A 7,092-nucleotide genomic window follows, 5' to 3' on the forward strand; every position below is an offset into this window, starting at 1 on the left:
CCCGGGACCTGTAAGTACAAAGTCGCGACCGAGACCTAGACAGAGGGGAACGGGACAGAGGCTGGAACGAGACTGGCCGACGTACCGTTGCGGGAACGAGACCGACCGTTTCCCGGTCCCGGGACCTGTAAGTACAAAGTCGCGACTGAGACCTAGACAGAGGGGAACGGGACAGAGGCTGGAACGAGACCGGCCGACGTACCATTAAGGGAACGAGACCGACCGTTTCCCGTTCCCGGGACCTGTAAGTACAAAGTCGCGACCGAGACCTAGACAGAGGGGAACGGGACAGAGGCTGGAACGAGACCGGCCGACGTACCGTTGCGGGAACGAGACCGACCGTATCCCGGTCCCGGGACCTGTAAGTACAAAGTCGCGACCGAGACATAGAAAGAGGGGAACGGGACAGAGGCTGGAACGAGACCGGCCGACTTACCGTTGCGGGAACGAGACTGACCGTTTCCCGGTCCCGGGACCTGTAAGTACAAAGTCGCGACCGAGACCTAGACAGAGGGGAACGGGACAGAGGCTGGAACGAGACCGGCCGACGTACCATTGCGGGAACGAGACCGACCGTTTCCCGGTCCCGGGACCTGTAGTACAAAGTCGCGACCGAGACCTAGACAGAGGGGAACGGGACAGTGGCTGGAACGAGACCACCCGACGTACCGATGCGGGAACGAGACCGACCGTTTCCCGGTCCTGGGACCTGTAAGTACAAAGTCGCGACCGAGACCTAGACAGAGGGGAACGGGACAGAGGCTGGAATGAGACCGGCCGACGTACCGTTGCGGGAACGAGACCGACCGTTTCCCGGTCCCGGGACCTGTAAGTACAAAGTCGCGACCGAGACCTAGACAGAGAGGAACGAGACAGAGGCTGGAACGAGACCGGCCGACGTACCGTTGCGGGAACGAGACCGACCGTTTCCAGGTCCCGGGACCTGTAGTACAAAGTCGCGACCGAGACCTAGACAGAGGGGAACGGGACAGAGGCTGGAACGAGACTGGCCGACGTACCGTTGCGGGAACGAGACCAACCGTTTCCCGGTCCCGGGACCTGTAAGTACAAAGTCGCGACCGAGACCTAGACAGAGGGGAACGGGACAGAGGCTGGAACGAGACCGGCCGACGTACCGTTGCGGGAACGAGACCGACCGTTGCCCGGTCCCAGGACCTGTAGTACAAAGTCGCGACCGAGACCTAGACAGAGGAGAACGGGACAGAGGCTGGAACGAGACCGACCGTTTCCCGGTCCCGGGACCTGTAGTACAAAGTCGCGACCGAGACCTAGACAGAGGGGAATGGGACAGAGGCTGGAACGAGACCGGCCGACGTACCGTTGCGGGAACGAGACCGACCGTTTCCCGGTCCCGGGACCTGTAAGTACAAAGTCGCGACCGAGACCTAGACAGAGGGGAACGGGACAGAGGCTGGAACGAGACCGACCGACGTACCGTTGCGGGAACGAGACCGACCATTTCCCGGACCCGGGACCTGTAAGTACAAAGTCGCGACCGAGACCTAGACAGAGGGGAACGGGACAGAGGCTGGAACGAGACCGGCCGACGTACCGTTGCGGGAACAAGACCGACCGTTTCCCGGTCCCGGGACCTGTAAGTACAAAGTCGCGACCGAGACCTAGACAGAGGGGAACGGGACAGAGGCTGGAACGAGACCGGCCGACGTACCGTTGCGGGAACGAGACCGACCGTTTCCCGGTCCCGGGACCTGTAAGTACAATGTCGCGACCGAGACCTAGACATAGGGGAACGGGACAGAGGCTGGAACGAGACCGGCTGACGTACCGTTGCGGGAACGAGACCGACCGTTTCCCGGTCCCGGGACCTGTAGTACAAAGTCGCGACCGAGACCTAGACAGAGGGGAACGGGACAGAGGCTGGAAAGAGACCGACCGTTTCCCGGTCCCGGGACCTGTAGTACAAAGTCGCGACCGAGACCTAGAAAGAGGGGAACGGGACAGAGGCTGGAACGAGACCGGCCGACGTACTGTTGTGGGAACGAGACCGACCGTTTCCCGGTCCCGGGACCTGTAAGTACAAAGTCGCGACCGAGACCTAGACAGAGGGGAACGGGACAGAGGCTGGAACGAGACCGGACGACGTACCGTTGCGGGAACGAGACCGACCGTTTCCCGATCCCGGGACCTGTAAGTACAAAGTCGCGACCGAGACCTAGACAGAGGGGAACGGGACAGAGGCTGGAACGAGACCGGCCGACGTACCGTTGCGGGAACGAGACCGACCGTTTCCCGGTCCCGGGACCTGTAAGTACAAAGTCGCGACCGAGACCTAGACAGAGGGGAACGGGACAGAGGCTGGAACGAGACCGGCCGACGTACCGTTGCGGGAACGAGACCGACCGTTTCCCGGTCCCGGAACCGGTAAGTACAAAGTCGCGACCGAGACCTAGACAGAGGGGAACGGTACAGAGGCTGAAACGAGACCGGCCGACGTATCGTTGCGGGAACGAGACCGACCGTTTCCCGGTCCCGGGACCTGTAGTACAAAGTCGCGACCGAGACCTAGACAGAGGGGAACGGGACAGTGGCTGGAACGAGACTGGCCGACGTACCGTTGCGGGAACGAGACCGAACGTTTCCCGGTCCCGGGACCTGTAAGTACAAAGTCGCGACCGAGACCTAGACAGAGGGGAACGGGACAGAGGCTGGAACGAGACCGGCCGACGTACCGTTGCGGGAACGAGACCGACCGTTTCCCGGTCCCGGGACCTGTAGTACAAAGTCGCGACCGAGACCTAGACAGAGGGGAACGGGACAGTGGCTGGAACGAGACTGGCCGACGTACCGTTGCGGGAACGAGACCGACCGTTTCCCGGTCCCGGGACCTGTAAGTACAAAGTCGCGAACGAGACCTAGACAGAGAGGAACGGGACAGAGGCTGGAACGAGACCGGCCGACGTACCGTTGCGGGAACGAGACCGACCGTTTCCCGGTCCCGGGACCTGTAGTACAAAGTCGCGACCGAGACCTAGACAGAGGGGAACGGGACAGAGGCTGGAACGAGACCGGCCGACGTACCGTTGCGGGAACGAGACCGACCGTTTCCCGGTCCCGGGACCTGTAAGTACAAAGTCGCGACCGAGACCTAGACAGAGGGGAACGGGACAGAGGCTGGAACGAGACCGGCCGACTTACCGTTGCGGGAATGAGACTGACCGTTTCCCGGTCCCGGGACCTGTAAGTACAAAGTCGCGACCGAGACCTAGACAGAGGGGAACGGGACAGAGGCTGGAACGAGACTGGCCGACGTACCGTTGCGGGAACGAGACCGACCGTTTCCCGGTCCCGGGACCTGTAAGTACAAAGTCGCGACTGAGACCTAGACAGAGGGGAACGGGACAGAGGCTGGAACGAGACCGGCCGACGTACCATTAAGGGAACGAGACCGACCGTTTCCCGTTCCCGGGACCTGTAAGTACAAAGTCGCGACCGAGACCTAGACAGAGGGGAACGGGACAGAGGCTGGAACGAGACCGGCCGACGTACCGTTGCGGGAACGAGACCGACCGTTTCCCGGTCCCGGGACCTGTAAGTACAAAGTCGCGACCGAGACCTAGACAGAGGGGAACGGGACAGAGGCTGGAACGAGACCGGCCGACGTACCGTTGCGGGAACGAGACCGACCGTTTCCCTGTCCCGGGACCTGTAAGTACAATGTCGCGACCGAGACCTAGACAGAGGGGAACGGGACAGAGGCTGGAACGAGACCGGCTGACGTACCGTTGCGGGAACGAGACCGACCGTTTCCCGGTCCCGGGACCTGTAGTACAAAGTCGCGACCGAGACCTAGACAGAGGGGAACGGGACAGAGGCTGGAACGAGACCGACCGTTTCCCGGTCCCGGGACCTGTAGTACAAAGTCGCGACCGAAACCTAGACAGAGGGGAACGGGACAGAGGCTGGAACGAGGCCGGCCGACGTACCGTTGTGGGAACGAGACCGACCGTTTCCCGGTCCCGAGACCTGTAAGTACAAAGTCGCGACCGAGACCTAGACAGAGGGGAACGGGACAGAGGCTGGAACGAGACCGGCCGACGTACCGTTGCGGGAACGAGACCGACCGTTTCCCGGTCCCGGGACCTGTAAGTACAAAGTCGCGACCGAGACCTAGACAGAGGGGAACGGGACAGAGGCTGGAACGAGACCGGCCGACGTACCGTTGCGGGAACGAGACCGTCCGTTTCCCGGTCCCGGGATCTGTAAGTACAAAGTCGCGACCGAGACCTAGACAGAGGGGAACGGGACAGAGGCTGGAACGAGACCGGCCGACGTACCGTTGCGGGAACGAGACCGACCGTTTCCCAGTCCCGGAACCTGTAAGTACAAAGTCGCGACCGAGACCTAGACAGAGGGGAACGGGACAGAGGCTGGAACGAGACCGGCCGACGTACCGTTGCGGGAACGAGACCGACCGTTTCCCGGTCCCGGGACCTGTAGTACAAAATCGCGACCGAGACCTAGACAGAGGGGAACGGGACAGTGGCTGGAACGAGACTGGCCGACGTACCGTTGCGGGAACGAGACCGACCGTTTCCCGGTCCCGGGACCTGTAAGTACAAAGTCGCGACCGAGACCTAGACAGAGAGGAACGGGACAGAGGCTGGAACGAGACCGGCCGACGTACCGTTGCGGGAACGAGACCGACCGTTTCCCGGTCCCGGGACCTGTAGTACAAAGTCGCGACCGAGACCTAGACAGAGGGGAACGGGACAGAGGCTGGAACGAGTCCGGCCGACGTACCGTTGCGGTAATGAGACCGACCGTTTCCAGGTCCCGGGACCTGTAGTACAAAGTCGCGACCGAGACCTAGACAGAGGGGAACGGGACAGAGGCTGGAACGAGACCGGCCGACGTACCGTTGCGGGAACGAGACCGACCGTTTCCCGGTCCCGGGACCTGTAAGTACAAAGTCGCAACCGAGACCTAGACAGAGGGGAACGGGACAGAGGCTGGAACGAGACCGGCCGACGTACCGTTGCGGGAACGAGACCGACCGTTTCCCGGTCCCGGGACCTGTAAATACAAAGTCGCGACCGAGACCTAGACAGAGGGGAACGGGACAGAGGCTGGAACGAGACCGGCCGACTTACCGTTGCGGGAACGAGACTGACCGTTTCCCGGTCCCGGGACCTGTAAGTACAAAGTCGCGACCGAGACCTAGACAGAGGGGAACGGGACAGAGGCTGGAACGAGACTGGCCGACGTACCGTTGCGGGAACGAGACCGAAAGTTTCCCGGTCCCGGGACCTGTAAGTACAAAGTCGCAACTGAGACCTAGACAGAGGGGAACGGGACAGAGGCTGGAACGAGACCGGCCGACGTACCATTAAGGGAACGAGGCCGACCATTTCCCGGTCCCGGGACCTGTAAGTACAAAGTCGCGACCGAAACCTAGACAGAGGGGAACGGGACAGAGGCTGGAACGAGACCGGCCGACGTACCGTTGCGGGAACGAGACCGACCGTTTCCCAGTCCCGGGACCTGTAAGTACAATGTCGTGACCGAGACCTAGACAGAGGGGAACGGGACAGAGGCTGGAACGAGACCGGCCGACGTACCATTGCGGGAAAGAGACCGACCGTTTCCCGGTCCCGGGACCTGTAGTACAAAGTCGCGACCGAGACCTAGACAGAGGAGAATGGGACAGAGGCTGGAACGAGACCGACCGTTTCCTGGTCCCGGGACCTGTAGTAGAAAGTCGCGACCGAGACCTAGACAGAGGGGAACGGGACAGAGGCTGGAACGAGACCGGCCGACGTACCGTTGCGGGAACGAGACCGACCGTTTCCCGGTCCTGGGACCTGTAAGTACAAAGTCGCGACCGAGACCTAGACAGAGGGGAACGGGACAGAGGCTGGAATGAGACCGGCCGACGTACCGTTGCGGGAACGAGACTGACCATTTCCCGGTCCCGGGACCTGCAGTACAAAGTCGCGACCGAGACCTAGACAGAGGGGAACGGGACAGTGGCTGGAACGAGACCACCCGACGTACCGATGCGGGAACGAGACCGACCGTTTCCCGGTCCTGGGAACTGTAAGTACAAAGTCGCGACCGAGACCTAGACAGAGGGGAACGGGACAGAGGCTGGAACGAGACCGGCCGACGTACCGTTGCGGGAACGAGACCGACCGTTTCCCGGTCCCGGGACCTGTAAGTACAAAGTCGCGACCGAGACCTAGACAGAGAGGAACGGGACAGAGGCTGGAACGAGACCGGCCGACGTACTGTTGCGGGAACGAGACCGACCGTTTCCAGGTCCCGGGACCTGTAGTACAAAGTCGCGACCGAGACCTAGACAGAGGGGAACGGGACAGAGGCTGGAACAAGACCGGCCGACGTACCGTTGCGGGAACGAGACTGACCGTTTCCCGGTCCCGGGACCTGTAAGTACAAAGTCACGACCGAGACCTAGACAGAGGGGAACGGGACAGAGGCTGGAACGAGACCGGCCGACGTACCGTTGCGGGAACGAGACCGACCGTTTCCCGGTCCCGGGACCTGTAAGTACAAAGTCGCGACCGAGACCTAGACAGGGGGGAACGGGACAGAGGCTGGAACGAGACCGGCCGACTTATCGTTGCGGGAACGAGACTGACCGTTTCCCGGTCCCGGGACCTGTAAGTACAAAGTCGCGACCGAGACCTAGACAGAGGGGAACGGGACAGAGGCTGGAACGAGACTGGCCGACGTACCGTTGCGGGAACGAGACCGAACGTTTCCCGGTTACGGGACCTGTAGGTACAAAGTCGCAACTGAGACCTAGACAGAGGGGAACGGGACAGAGGCTGGAACGAGACCGGCCGACGTACCATTAAGGGAACGAGGCCGACCGTTTCCCGGTCCCGGGACCTGTAAGTACAATGTCGCGACCGAGACCTAGACAGAGGGGAACGGGACAGAGGCTGGAACGAGACCGGCCGACGTACCGTTGCGGGAACGAGACCGACCGTTTCCCGGTCCCGGGACCTGTAGTACAAAGTCGCGACCGAGACCTAGACAGAGGAGAACGGGACAGAGGCTGGAACGAGACCGACCGTTTCCCGGTCC

Source organism: Schistocerca cancellata, chromosome 3 (assembly GCF_023864275.1).
Source record: "Schistocerca cancellata isolate TAMUIC-IGC-003103 chromosome 3, iqSchCanc2.1, whole genome shotgun sequence".
Taxonomy (NCBI): domain Eukaryota; kingdom Metazoa; phylum Arthropoda; class Insecta; order Orthoptera; family Acrididae; genus Schistocerca; species Schistocerca cancellata.